The 15778-nt window shown below is 34.8% G+C and overlaps 1 long non-coding RNA gene across 1 annotated transcript; it reads right to left on the bottom strand.

Annotated features, from left to right (window-relative positions):
* Positions 1-13244: 13244 nt before the first annotated feature.
* Positions 13245-15147, bottom strand: LOC146919283 (uncharacterized). The gene is made up of 3 exons (XR_015010662.1): positions 14497-15147; positions 14314-14399; positions 13245-13459 (listed from the first exon to the last, which is right to left on the bottom strand). It is a non-coding gene; the product is annotated as an uncharacterized LOC146919283 (long non-coding RNA).
* Between the last annotated feature and the right edge of the window lie 631 nt (positions 15148-15778).

Consider the following 15778-nt stretch of genomic DNA (forward strand, 5'->3'; position numbering starts at 1 on the left):
CGTTTCTGAAAAATAACAGCACGCGAAATCGGCCACCGATTTTCCAAATCGGCCACCGATTTTTCCCGAACAGAAAGCCTCCCAAAAGGCAGCCAAAATCGGCCACCGATTTTCCAAATCGGCCACCGATTTGTACTTTCAGCAAACATCAATTTTGGCCTCCAAACTCCAATTTTGAGTCACTTTCACAACAATCTCCACCTTGACTCCAAATTAGTGATGATGCCCATTTAACATCAACACCTTGCTGCTCTTTCCCTTGCTTCCCACTACACCAAGTAGCTCCACAAGTTTACACCTTAATCTCTTCAATCATCGGAATGCCTTCCGCCCCTTTGAAGATCCTTGTGTCCAAACTACTCAAGGAATTTTAGGTAGTTCCACAAGTACACACCTTAACCTCTTCAGCCATCGGAATGTCTTCCGCCTTCTCGAAGATCCTTGTATCCAAACTACACTAGGAATTTCAGGTAGTTCTACAAGACTACACCATACCTCTTCAATACGAGACATCTCCCGCTTCCTTGAAGATCACCTTGCATCCAATCACCCTTGGACTTTTAGGGTAATTCCACAAGCCGTGCTATACATTCTTCAACCTCCGGAATGCCTTCCGTCTTCATGAAGAAAACCCTTGCTCACCACTAGAGCATAGCACCCAAGGTCCTCCATAGTCGTACCACTCCCGGTGTGTTCAACTCCACCTAAAGCTGAGCTTCCAACCTCTCAACTAGCAAATGAGTACATCCCACTATGTCTTCCTTGAACCTCCACCTCAACCGGTAGATCATGAGTATTCTTACCACCGCCTCTCCAGGCTGATCATGAGTATTCTTACCACCGCCTCTCCAGGCTGATGTTGAGTGTTTAACGTCTCTCCAGACGACCACCGCTCTACCAGGCATCACCCCCAAGGTGAGAAACATCACCTTCATCCTCCAAACAGCACACCATCAAAGCACCTGCATCCTCATAACCCTCAGAGACAATTTGTACGGAATTACCATTAATCTCCGGACAATCCTTCTTGAAGTGACCCATCTTGTTACACTTAAAGCATTTAAACTTTGTCTTGTTACTACTCTTTCCTCGGTTACCTCTACCTCCACCATTCCCTCTTGAAACACTTAGGCCTTCCCCGTTTTCATCAACTCTCAAGTCCTTCGACTTAGTCAACTCCTTGGTTCTCAAAGCTGCTTGAACTTCTTCCAAGGTAACAGTGCCTTCTTTTCCATAGAGCATGGTATCTTTAAACGATTCAAAAGATCTAGGTAGAGCACACAACAAGAGTATAGCTTTATCTTCATCCTCAAGATTCACCTCAATATTCTCCAAGTCATCAAGGATTTTGTTGAACTCCGTAAGTTGCTCCATGATGGCCTTTGACTCCACCATCTTGAATGAGTAGAGTTGTTGCTTTAGGAATTGCCGATGAGCCAAAGACTTTGTCATATACAAAGATTCCATCTTTGCCCACATCGATGCCGCGGTTGGTTCCTTTGCTACTTCTCTCAAAACTTTATCTCCGAGGCACAAGACAATGGCACTCCTGGCCTTGTCCACCATCTCGGTCTTCTCCGCTCGTGTCATGGTGACCGGTAACGAACCTTCACCCTTCAAAGCTTTCTCACACTTTTGCTGTATCAACACCGCTTCCATCTTTACCTTCCATAACCCAAAATCGTTATCTCCGGTAAACTTCTCAATATCCCACTTCGAACCCATGGTACTTGATTATCCTTTGACCTTTGCCCCACGGTGGGCGCCAATTGTTGCGAATTCGATGAGAAAACACACCAATAACAAACTTGATGTGTGGAGCAAGGGATAATTAAGCAACCAATATCAAAGTGAATTGCAATTAAACAAGCAAAAGTAGAAAAACAGCGAGAGAAAAGCAGAGAGAACACAAAAGAATCTGTTTACCCAGTTCGGTCCAAATTGACCTAGTCTGGGGGAGAGAGCAGCCCTCCGTTCCACTATATGATGAGTAACGTTACAAAAGAGATTTCAATGGGTTACAAGAATAAGTCTCCCGCCTAATTCTACCCAAATCCCAGCCTCTTCCCGTAACCAAGAGACTCAATCCTAATAGTGTTTCCCAAGGTGAATCAACCTTCAAACCCTAGTTTGTTGCCAAGAGACAAACTCTATACAAACCCTAGTTTGATTTCTAAACCCTTGTTTCAGCCCCCTCTATCTCTCTCAAAATAGTCTGATACAAGGCCTATATTTATAGTAAAAGAAACTCCCATAAAATTGTAACAAATCTGGCCCAAAAATACGTTTCTGAAAAATAACAGCACGCGAAATCGGCCACCGATTTTCCAAATCGGCCACCGATTTTTCCCAAACAGAAAGCCTCCCAAAAGGCAGCCAAAATCGGCCACCGATTTTCCAAATCGGCCACCGATTTGTACTTTCAGCAAACATCAATTTTGGCCTCCAAACTCCAATTTTGAGTCACTTTCACAACAGGTGTAAAGTTAAAACGAAAGAATTTTGAGGGAGGGAGTGTGGCATGTTATGCCAGAATGTATGTGTTTATAGAAAAATTGAGAGAGAGTGGTGTGTGAACTATCTTTAGGTTTAAATATATCAGGGGAGAGAGATGTGGTAATCAATGGAGTAGTGGAAAACGTGGGACAGTACAGAAGTTCAATTAATCACCTAAATGAATAGGTTATTCTAGAGAAAATAAGGAAGACCAAGTTTATGGGGATTAGTTATCGGGTGATATGTTCAACAGTTCCCAACTTAGCTTAAATCATGGTATATATAACTAACCACTAAACTATTGTGTATCCCCTCTCTCTTATATATGCTAGACCCGTTAAATTTATTTATTTTTATTGAATACACATATGCTAATTAAACTTGCACCTGTCTTGGATGAATTGACTTGGTACAAAGCAAATGTTCAATTTGACCAACCCACGACATCAACGTGCAAAAAGATATATATGAAAGTATTAATGAATAGTAATAAACTCAAAATAACTTATTAAATAAATAAATGACCAATTAATAAAATAATAAAATTGATAGTTAAAAATATTGGGATGTTACATTATTACCCCCTTAAAATAGTTTCGTCCTCGAAACTAAAAAGTGAAAATATTAGAATAGAGGTTCTTCATAAAAACAAGATCAAAGGATACTAGAATAATTTTATCACGAATAGAGACAAAATAATTATAAATAAAATTTTGGGGTCGTACATTCTATCCACCTAAAAATAGTTTCGTCCCCGAAACTAAATAATAGAAAAGATTATAGATTTAACAAAACATTTTCGGTAAAATCATTCAACATATTTTTTTTTAAATATAAATTAAATTTCCAACCAAAATACTTTCCACTTATTTTCAACAGAAGAATAATTAATGTAAAATAGTCGTTCATCTAAACATCGACAAGTAAGAAAATTTTAGAATGGAGTAAAAATAAAATATCATGTTTCCGCTGCGCACTCTGATATCAACTAGTTGGTCAAACTATCATAATGGTGGTACATACAATCCTACCCCAACAATCATACTATTCTCTACAACTTGCACTTGGTGTTCTCCGAGTTCATATTAGTCTTCATCATACCCTTGCTTAACTCTCCACAAAACAACACGACTTAATACCACTAATTAAGGTCAAGATTTTTACGAATTGATACCTAAAACATACACTTTTCGACAAGTGATGACACTAAGACAAGGTTCGAGTGGTGGTGGAACAAGCACACACCATCTCTTGAAAATGGGAGAAGAGTCATCCAAGTCATACAATTTATTTGAGTAAGATTTTTACAATCTAGTCTTAGCTCTAGAATTCTAAAAGTAACAGCTAACTTGCAACCAAAAATTCACTAACCACAGAAGAATCAAAAAACTTAACAAGTAGTATGCATGCAAGATACAAGATACACCATTTATTATTAATTCTTTTATTTTTATAGAACACCCAAGTTACACAATCAAATCACCCTTTAGTTTTTCAACTCTTTCCTTTAAACCACACTCAAAATGATATCAAGCCACGAACACACTTACATATAAAATCATAGATTATTTATTTTATCTCAACCAGTCCACTGCAATTTAATCTAACAAAAAAAATGAATTATTTTAATCCTCTTAACTTGGTAAAATTATCTCATCAACTTCATATATAAAATTCATTTTGAAAAGACATCATCAAAAGATAAAAAGTTTTCGGTATATAAATAACAAACATAAAGTACAGCATTTATAAGACAATTTGGACAAGAAAACGTAATAAAGGAAAACAAATTTTTAAAATCTACATGAACACTTTTTTTTTTTTTTTTTAACGAGAAAATAGTAAGTTTTAGTGACCATCAGGTGTAACTATTTTAAACAAAATCCAAAATGCTCTGCACACCAAATCATAAATCATTTCATTCTCTATAAATCAATCTATACAAAATTTAACTTGAAAAGGAGAGGAATCATAATAACTACCTTAACTTTGTAAAAATTATTTGCAAAAATCCATTTATAAGTGTTATTATTAAAAGAATGGTGATTTGGACATATGGATAACAAAAACAGAAATACAAACACATTGTAAAACTGAAATAAAAACAGCAACAGTTTCAAGGCAAAAGACAACACTTTTGTAGCAACAACAGCAATTTGCAAGACACAAAATCAGCAAAAACATAAAATAGTTTTAGTGATAAATACCAAAAACTGAATACAGATGAAAATGATTTTAGTGACTAATTACAGAAATAAATCGAGCACCCAAAACCTACGTTCATTCACTTAGTCCATGGTTTTAGTGACTGATAACTAATCAATACATTTATCATAGAAAAATCAGTAATAAGGACATCCATAGTCATCTAAATCATCTCTAATTCATAACTCATGATTACCCTATTTTATAAAAATTATATCTTTAATAAATTTGTCACTCATATACATTTCATACCAATTGTTCCTTTGCTAATGATAATATAACACATACACCAAATGCCACTGTAAAGAAACTTGAGTAAATTCAAGGTGATGGTAAGCAATTTTTATTTCTTTATTATTTTTGCTTCCAAAAATATATGCAGTGGCAGCACAAGCAAAACAAATTAATGAAAATAGTATTTGAAAGTCAAATATTAAGCCCAAGTTACTTACAAGGAAAAATAAATGGAGAATCAAACAATTCTATAAGGAAATAAGTAATACATCAAAATTATAAATTTTATAAATATCGTAAAAAGAAGTAATAACCTAACATTCACTTCATCACATCAGGGAAACCTAATATCAAGAACTAATACACGTAGATTCCAAAAGAGATAAATCAATGCATCAAACAAGCACAGAAATACACACAACTTTCAATTATCAATTTAATAAAAATAGAAAAATATCAAGACCAAACACGCAAGTATCAAAACATTCACACACGCATCTATCAAAAACATATGTCATACAAGCGCATCCCACCCAAAAATGTTTGTCCGAGGATTGTTGCTCTGATACCATAATGTAACGCCCCGGATTTTGGTCCAAGACATTACGCCTAAATCATTTTCTTTTTCTGAAAAACACTACTATTTATTTATTTCATCAATAATATATATTCCAGCAAAGCCTATACAAAATTCTTTACATAATTTAATAAAAATTCTTAAACTAAATGTCCTTCAAAATTATTTCTAAAACTACAATTTAATCAAAAACCCAATTTTTGTCCCCGCGTACGCTTTCATCACATATCAAACTTCATATATCATCTTTGGTACCTACAACATTATATTAATGTAAGGGTCAATTTCCTTATCCAAATTGGTTCATACTCAAAGCACCAGAAACAATATCATGAAATAGATAATATCAAAACTTATCAATCAAAAGAAATAAGAAAAATACATTTAAGTCTTTAAGGTAAAGTTCATACACATTTCTTTTATATATATATATAACAGTTTAATCACTTATCAACACACAGATGTATAATAGACCCAATGCAATGCAATGATGTGCAAAATGCATGCTCTTATAACTATATGATCCGGATATAATTCCCGCCACACAGGCATCCACACAGAATATAATTGCAATTCCCGCCACACAGGCATCCACACAGAAAATAATTGCAATTCCCACCACTAAGGCACCACACAGATGCATATGCCATGCATGATCATGAAAATGCAGACTAAAACCCGCCACTAAGGCACCACACATAGTATAATTATAACCCGCCACTAAGGCACCACACAGATATAATTACAACCCGCCACACAGGCATCCACACAGATATATAATATTAACCCGCCACTAAGGCAATTACAGCCAAATATTAAGGCATCACCACACAACCAAAAGTCAATCATTTCACAAACTCACATTTTCATCTTTCTCAGCATCACAAAATCATATAAAACATAATAAAATAAAATAATTATATCATTCCTCATCACACAAAATTATCATATATAACATAATTAAATAACCACATTTAGAAAAGATTAAATGTTAACCTTAAAATACATTTTTAATTATTTTTCTTTTCAAGAGACAAGAATTGCTACCACTATTTTCATAACAAAGTCCTAGCACTTAGTATGGACATATGGGAAAAAAGCCCTTACCTTAAGTGCTCTCCTACCTAATATTTAGAGAATCTACCCAATTGCCGGAACAAGACTTGAAGAATTATTCTTCACTGAAGAGAGTGCTAATGAGAGAACAAAAGGATGACTTTATTTAGAATGATTTTAAAAGAATTGAAGAAAAGAATGGAAGAATGGACAATTGAATAGAATAGTTCTTACCTCAAGACTTCTACTAAGATGACGTGTTTACATAAATAAATGGAAAGACTCTAATAGAAATGATAGCTTGTACTTTCAATTGGTGGCAGGAGAATGACTTTATTTGAGTTTAGGAAGTGTGGTTCAGTGTTGTATGCAACTGTGTACTGGTGTGGGAAATAAAAATAAACCGTGAAAGTTGAGAGAATATGGGAATTTATTTCCAATGAGCAAGTGGGTCATTGAAAGAATTTTAAGAGAAACCGAAACTAGAAAAGATATATTGTCATATACATCTATATAAGTGAGGGGCAACTCTAACAGGAAGTGAAGAAATAAGAATATATCTCAATCAAGTGTTTTCTCCAAAAGGGTGTTGTTGCGAATTCGATGAGAAAACACACCAATAACAAACTTGATGTGTGGAGCAAGGGATAATTAAGCAACCAATATCAAAGTGAATTGCAATTAAACAAGCAAAAGTAGAAAAACAGCGAGAGAAAAGCAGAGAGAACACAAAAGAATCTGTTTACCCAGTTCGGTCCAAATTGACCTAGTCTGGGGGAGAGAGCAGCCCTCTGTTCCACTATATGATGAGTAACGTTACAAAAGAGATTTCAATGGGTTACAAGAATAAGTCTCCCGCCTAATTCTACCCAAATCCCAGCCTCTTCCCGTAACCAAGAGACTCAATCCTAATAGTGTTTCCCAAGGTGAATCAACCTTCAAACCCTAGTTTGTTGCCAAGAGACAAACTCTATACAAACCCTAGTTTGATTTCTAAACCCTTGTTTCAGCCCCCTCTATCTCTCTCAAAATAGTCTGATACAAGGCCTATATTTATAGTAAAAGAAACTCCCATAAAATTGTAACAAATCTGGCCCAAAAATACGTTTCTGAAAAATAACAGCACGCGAAATCGGCCACCGATTTTCCAAATCGGCCACCGATTTTCCAAATCGGCCACCGATTTTTCCCGAACAGAAAGCCTCCCAAAAGGCAGCCAAAATCGGCCACCGATTTTCCAAATCGGCCACCGATTTGTACTTTCAGCAAACATCAATTTTGGCCTCCAAACTCCAATTTTGAGTCACTTTCACAACAATCTCCACCTTGACTCCAAATTAGTGATGATGCCCATTTAACATCAACACCTTGCTGCTCTTTCCCTTGCTTCCCACTACACCAAGTAGCTCCACAAGTTTACACCTTAATCTCTTCAATCATCGGAATGCCTTCCGCCCCTTTGAAGATCCTTGTGTCCAAACTACTCAAGGAATTTTAGGTAGTTCCACAAGTACACACCTTAACCTCTTCAGCCATCGGAATGTCTTCCGCCTTCTCGAAGATCCTTGTATCCAAACTACACTGGGAATTTCAGGTAGTTCTACAAGACTACACCATACCTCTTCAATACGAGACATCTCCCGCTTCCTTGAAGATCACCTTGCATCCAATCACCCTTGGACTTTTAGGGTAATTCCACAAGCCGTGCTATACATTCTTCAACCTCCGGAATGCCTTCCGTCTTCATGAAGAAAACCCTTGCTCACCACTAGAGCATAGCACCCAAGGTCCTCCATAGTCGTACCACTCCCGGTGTGTTCAACTCCACCTAAAGCTGAGCTTCCAACCTCTCAACTAGCAAATGAGTACATCCCACTATGTCTTCCTTGAACCTCCACCTCAACCGGTAGATCATGAGTATTCTTACCACCGCCTCTCCAGGCTGATCATGAGTATTCTTACCACCGCCTCTCCAGGCTGATGTTGAGTGTTTAACGTCTCTCCAGACGACCACCGCTCTACCAGGCATCACCCCCAAGGTGAGAAACATCACCTTCATCCTCCAAACAGCACACCATCAAAGCACCTGCATCCTCATAACCCTCAGAGACAATTTGTACGGAATTACCATTAATCTCCGGACAATCCTTCTTGAAGTGACCCATCTTGTTACACTTAAAGCATTTAAACTTTGTCTTGTTACTACTCTTTCCTCGGTTACCTCTACCTCCACCATTCCCTCTTGAAACACTTAGGCCTTCCCCGTTTTCATCAACTCTCAAGTCCTTCGACTTAGTCAACTCCTTGGTTCTCAAAGCTGCTTGAACTTCTTCCAAGGTAACAGTGCCTTCTTTTCCATAGAGCATGGTATCTTTAAACGATTCAAAAGATCTAGGTAGAGCACACAACAAGAGTATAGCTTTATCTTCATCCTCAAGATTCACCTCAATATTCTCCAAGTCATCAAGGATTTTGTTGAACTCCGTAAGTTGCTCCATGATGGCCTTTGACTCCACCATCTTGAATGAGTAGAGTTGTTGCTTTAGGAATTGCCGATGAGCCAAAGACTTTGTCATATACAAAGATTCCATCTTTGCCCACATCGATGCCGCGGTTGGTTCCTTTGCTACTTCTCTCAAAACTTTATCTCCGAGGCACAAGACAATGGCACTCCTGGCCTTGTCCACCATCTCGGTCTTCTCCGCTCGTGTCATGGTGACCGGTAACGAACCTTCACCCTTCAAAGCTTTCTCACACTTTTGCTGTATCAACACCGCTTCCATCTTTACCTTCCATAACCCAAAATCGTTATCTCCGGTAAACTTCTCAATATCCCACTTCGAACCCATGGTACTTGATTATCCTTTGACCTTTGCCCCACGGTGGGCGCCAATTGTTGCGAATTCGATGAGAAAACACACCAATAACAAACTTGATGTGTGGAGCAAGGGATAATTAAGCAACCAATATCAAAGTGAATTGCAATTAAACAAGCAAAAGTAGAAAAACAGCGAGAGAAAAGCAGAGAGAACACAAAAGAATCTGTTTACCCAGTTCGGTCCAAATTGACCTAGTCTGGGGGAGAGAGCAGCCCTCCGTTCCACTATATGATGAGTAACGTTACAAAAGAGATTTCAATGGGTTACAAGAATAAGTCTCCCGCCTAATTCTACCCAAATCCCAGCCTCTTCCCGTAACCAAGAGACTCAATCCTAATAGTGTTTCCCAAGGTGAATCAACCTTCAAACCCTAGTTTGTTGCCAAGAGACAAACTCTATACAAACCCTAGTTTGATTTCTAAACCCTTGTTTCAGCCCCCTCTATCTCTCTCAAAATAGTCTGATACAAGGCCTATATTTATAGTAAAAGAAACTCCCATAAAATTGTAACAAATCTGGCCCAAAAATACGTTTCTGAAAAATAACAGCACGCGAAATCGGCCACCGATTTTCCAAATCGGCCACCGATTTTTCCCAAACAGAAAGCCTCCCAAAAGGCAGCCAAAATCGGCCACCGATTTTCCAAATCGGCCACCGATTTGTACTTTCAGCAAACATCAATTTTGGCCTCCAAACTCCAATTTTGAGTCACTTTCACAACAGGTGTAAAGTTAAAACGAAAGAATTTTGAGGGAGGGAGTGTGGCATGTTATGCCAGAATGTATGTGTTTATAGAAAAATTGAGAGAGAGTGGTGTGTGAACTATCTTTAGGTTTAAATATATCAGGGGAGAGAGATGTGGTAATCAATGGAGTAGTGGAAAACGTGGGACAGTACAGAAGTTCAATTAATCACCTAAATGAATAGGTTATTCTAGAGAAAATAAGGAAGACCAAGTTTATGGGGATTAGTTATCGGGTGATATGTTCAACAGTTCCCAACTTAGCTTAAATCATGGTATATATAACTAACCACTAAACTATTGTGTATCCCCTCTCTCTTATATATGCTAGACCCGTTAAATTTATTTATTTTTATTGAATACACATATGCTAATTAAACTTGCACCTGTCTTGGATGAATTGACTTGGTACAAAGCAAATGTTCAATTTGACCAACCCACGACATCAACGTGCAAAAAGATATATATGAAAGTATTAATGAATAGTAATAAACTCAAAATAACTTATTAAATAAATAAATGACCAATTAATAAAATAATAAAATTGATAGTTAAAAATATTGGGATGTTACATTATTACCCCCTTAAAATAGTTTCGTCCTCGAAACTAAAAAGTGAAAATATTAGAATAGAGGTTCTTCATAAAAACAAGATCAAAGGATACTAGAATAATTTTATCACGAATAGAGACAAAATAATTATAAATAAAATTTTGGGGTCGTACATTCTATCCACCTAAAAATAGTTTCGTCCCCGAAACTAAATAATAGAAAAGATTATAGATTTAACAAAACATTTTCGGTAAAATCATTCAACATATTTTTTTTTAAATATAAATTAAATTTCCAACCAAAATACTTTCCACTTATTTTCAACAGAAGAATAATTAATGTAAAATAGTCGTTCATCTAAACATCGACAAGTAAGAAAATTTTAGAATGGAGTAAAAATAAAATATCATGTTTCCGCTGCGCACTCTGATATCAACTAGTTGGTCAAACTATCATAATGGTGGTACATACAATCCTACCCCAACAATCATACTATTCTCTACAACTTGCACTTGGTGTTCTCCGAGTTCATATTAGTCTTCATCATACCCTTGCTTAACTCTCCACAAAACAACACGACTTAATACCACTAATTAAGGTCAAGATTTTTACGAATTGATACCTAAAACATACACTTTTCGACAAGTGATGACACTAAGACAAGGTTCGAGTGGTGGTGGAACAAGCACACACCATCTCTTGAAAATGGGAGAAGAGTCATCCAAGTCATACAATTTATTTGAGTAAGATTTTTACAATCTAGTCTTAGCTCTAGAATTCTAAAAGTAACAGCTAACTTGCAACCAAAAATTCACTAACCACAGAAGAATCAAAAAACTTAACAAGTAGTATGCATGCAAGATACAAGATACACCATTTATTATTAATTCTTTTATTTTTATAGAACACCCAAGTTACACAATCAAATCACCCTTTAGTTTTTCAACTCTTTCCTTTAAACCACACTCAAAATGATATCAAGCCACGAACACACTTACATATAAAATCATAGATTATTTATTTTATCTCAACCAGTCCACTGCAATTTAATCTAACAAAAAAAATGAATTATTTTAATCCTCTTAACTTGGTAAAATTATCTCATCAACTTCATATATAAAATTCATTTTGAAAAGACATCATCAAAAGATAAAAAGTTTTCGGTATATAAATAACAAACATAAAGTACAGCATTTATAAGACAATTTGGACAAGAAAACGTAATAAAGGAAAACAAATTTTTAAAATCTACATGAACACTTTTTTTTTTTTTTTTTAACGAGAAAATAGTAAGTTTTAGTGACCATCAGGTGTAACTATTTTAAACAAAATCCAAAATGCTCTGCACACCAAATCATAAATCATTTCATTCTCTATAAATCAATCTATACAAAATTTAACTTGAAAAGGAGAGGAATCATAATAACTACCTTAACTTTGTAAAAATTATTTGCAAAAATCCATTTATAAGTGTTATTATTAAAAGAATGGTGATTTGGACATATGGATAACAAAAACAGAAATACAAACACATTGTAAAACTGAAATAAAAACAGCAACAGTTTCAAGGCAAAAGACAACACTTTTGTAGCAACAACAGCAATTTGCAAGACACAAAATCAGCAAAAACATAAAATAGTTTTAGTGATAAATACCAAAAACTGAATACAGATGAAAATGATTTTAGTGACTAATTACAGAAATAAATCGAGCACCCAAAACCTACGTTCATTCACTTAGTCCATGGTTTTAGTGACTGATAACTAATCAATACATTTATCATAGAAAAATCAGTAATAAGGACATCCATAGTCATCTAAATCATCTCTAATTCATAACTCATGATTACCCTATTTTATAAAAATTATATCTTTAATAAATTTGTCACTCATATACATTTCATACCAATTGTTCCTTTGCTAATGATAATATAACACATACACCAAATGCCACTGTAAAGAAACTTGAGTAAATTCAAGGTGATGGTAAGCAATTTTTATTTCTTTATTATTTTTGCTTCCAAAAATATATGCAGTGGCAGCACAAGCAAAACAAATTAATGAAAATAGTATTTGAAAGTCAAATATTAAGCCCAAGTTACTTACAAGGAAAAATAAATGGAGAATCAAACAATTCTATAAGGAAATAAGTAATACATCAAAATTATAAATTTTATAAATATCGTAAAAAGAAGTAATAACCTAACATTCACTTCATCACATCAGGGAAACCTAATATCAAGAACTAATACACGTAGATTCCAAAAGAGATAAATCAATGCATCAAACAAGCACAGAAATACACACAACTTTCAATTATCAATTTAATAAAAATAGAAAAATATCAAGACCAAACACGCAAGTATCAAAACATTCACACACGCATCTATCAAAAACATATGTCATACAAGCGCATCCCACCCAAAAATGTTTGTCCGAGGATTGTTGCTCTGATACCATAATGTAACGCCCCGGATTTTGGTCCAAGACATTACGCCTAAATCATTTTCTTTTTCTGAAAAACACTACTATTTATTTATTTCATCAATAATATATATTCCAGCAAAGCCTATACAAAATTCTTTACATAATTTAATAAAAATTCTTAAACTAAATGTCCTTCAAAATTATTTCTAAAACTACAATTTAATCAAAAACCCAATTTTTGTCCCCGCGTACGCTTTCATCACATATCAAACTTCATATATCATCTTTGGTACCTACAACATTATATTAATGTAAGGGTCAATTTCCTTATCCAAATTGGTTCATACTCAAAGCACCAGAAACAATATCATGAAATAGATAATATCAAAACTTATCAATCAAAAGAAATAAGAAAAATACATTTAAGTCTTTAAGGTAAAGTTCATACACATTTCTTTTATATATATATATATAACAGTTTAATCACTTATCAACACACAGATGTATAATAGACCCAATGCAATGCAATGATGTGCAAAATGCATGCTCTTATAACTATATGATCCGGATATAATTCCCGCCACACAGGCATCCACACAGAATATAATTGCAATTCCCGCCACACAGGCATCCACACAGAAAATAATTGCAATTCCCGCCACTAAGGCACCACACAGATGCATATGCCATGCATGATCATGAAAATGCAGACTAAAACCCGCCACTAAGGCACCACACATAGTATAATTATAACCCGCCACTAAGGCACCACACAGATATAATTACAACCCGCCACACAGGCATCCACACAGATATATAATATTAACCCGCCACTAAGGCAATTACAGCCAAATATTAAGGCATCACCACACAACCAAAAGTCAATCATTTCACAAACTCACATTTTCATCTTTCTCAGCATCACAAAATCATATAAAACATAATAAAATAAAATAATTATATCATTCCTCATCACACAAAATTATCATATATAACATAATTAAATAACCACATTTAGAAAAGATTAAATGTTAACCTTAAAATACATTTTTAATTATTTTTCTTTTCAAGAGACAAGAATTGCTACCACTATTTTCATAACAAAGTCCTAGCACTTAGTATGGACGTATGGGGAAAAAGCCCTTACCTTAAGTGCTCTCCTTCCTAATATTTAGAGAATCTACCCAATTGCCGGAACAAGACTTGAAGAATTATTCTTCACTGAAGAGAGTGCTAATGAGAGAACAAAAGGATGACTTTATTTAGAATGATTTTAAAAGAATTGAAGAAAAGAATGGAAGAATGGACAATTGAATAGAATAGTTCTTACCTCAAGACTTCTACTAAGATGACGTGTTTACATAAATAAATGGAAAGACTCTAATAGAAATGATAGCTTGTACTTTCAATTGGTGGCAGGAGAATGACTTTATTTGAGTTTAGGAAGTGTGGTTCAGTGTTGTATGCAACTGTGTACTGGTGTGGGAAATAAAAATAAACCGTGAAAGTTGAGAGAATATGGGAATTTATTTCCAATGAGCAAGTGGGTCATTGAAAGAATTTTAAGAGAAACCGAAACTAGAAAAGATATATTGTCATATACATCTATATAAGTGAGGGGCAACTCTAACAGGAAGTGAAGAAATAAGAATATATCTCAATCAAGTGTTTTCTCCAAAAGGGTGTAAAGTTAAAACGAAAGAATTTTGAGGGAGGGAGTGTGGCATGTTATGCCAGAATGTATGTGTTTATAGAAAAATTGAGAGAGAGTGGTGTGTGAACTATCTTTAGGTTTAAATATATCAGGGGAGAGAGATGTGGTAATCAATGGAGTAGTGGAAAACGTGGGACAGTACAGAAGTTCAATTAATCACCTAAATGAATAGGTTATTCTAGAGAAAATAAGGAAGACCAAGTTTATGGGGATTAGTTATCGGGTGATATGTTCAACAGTTCCCAACTTAGCTTAAATCATGGTATATATAACTAACCACTAAACTATTGTGTATCCCCTCTCTCTTATATATGCTAGACCCGTTAAATTTATTTATTTTTATTGAATACACATATGCTAATTAAACTTGCACCTGTCTTGGATGAATTGACTTGGTACAAAGCAAATGTTCAATTTGACCAACCCACAACATCAACGTGCAAAAAGATATATATGAAAGTATTAATGAATAGTAATAAACTCAAAATAACTTATTAAATAAATAAATGACCAATTAATAAAATAATAAAATTGATAGTTAAAAATATTGGGATGTTACAGTTGTTCCATAGAAATATAAGAATTTAACGAAATAAATGATGTTAAAATAAAATTAGAAAATAAAAAAAACAAATAAAATATTTCGACGATAAAATCAAAGTAGATGTGGATTATTTGTTGAGAACTTAAGATGTCTATGCTAGATAGAGAAATGAGTTTAGTAAACAAAAATATAAAAGTTAATATGAAAGTAAACGTGCACATGAACAACTGTCAAAAACTCATAGGAAGATATTTCTATTGCATCAAATAGACCCAGTGTGAGATAATAGTATATTAAACAAAGAATGATTGAGTTTCGGTTTCTGCTCAAAATATGTGATTTTGGTGATTAACA

This window comes from Medicago sativa, chromosome 5 (genome assembly GCF_051527215.1).
Source record: "Medicago sativa cultivar Bolivia chromosome 5, Bolivia_mono, whole genome shotgun sequence".
NCBI lineage: Eukaryota > Viridiplantae > Streptophyta > Magnoliopsida > Fabales > Fabaceae > Medicago > Medicago sativa.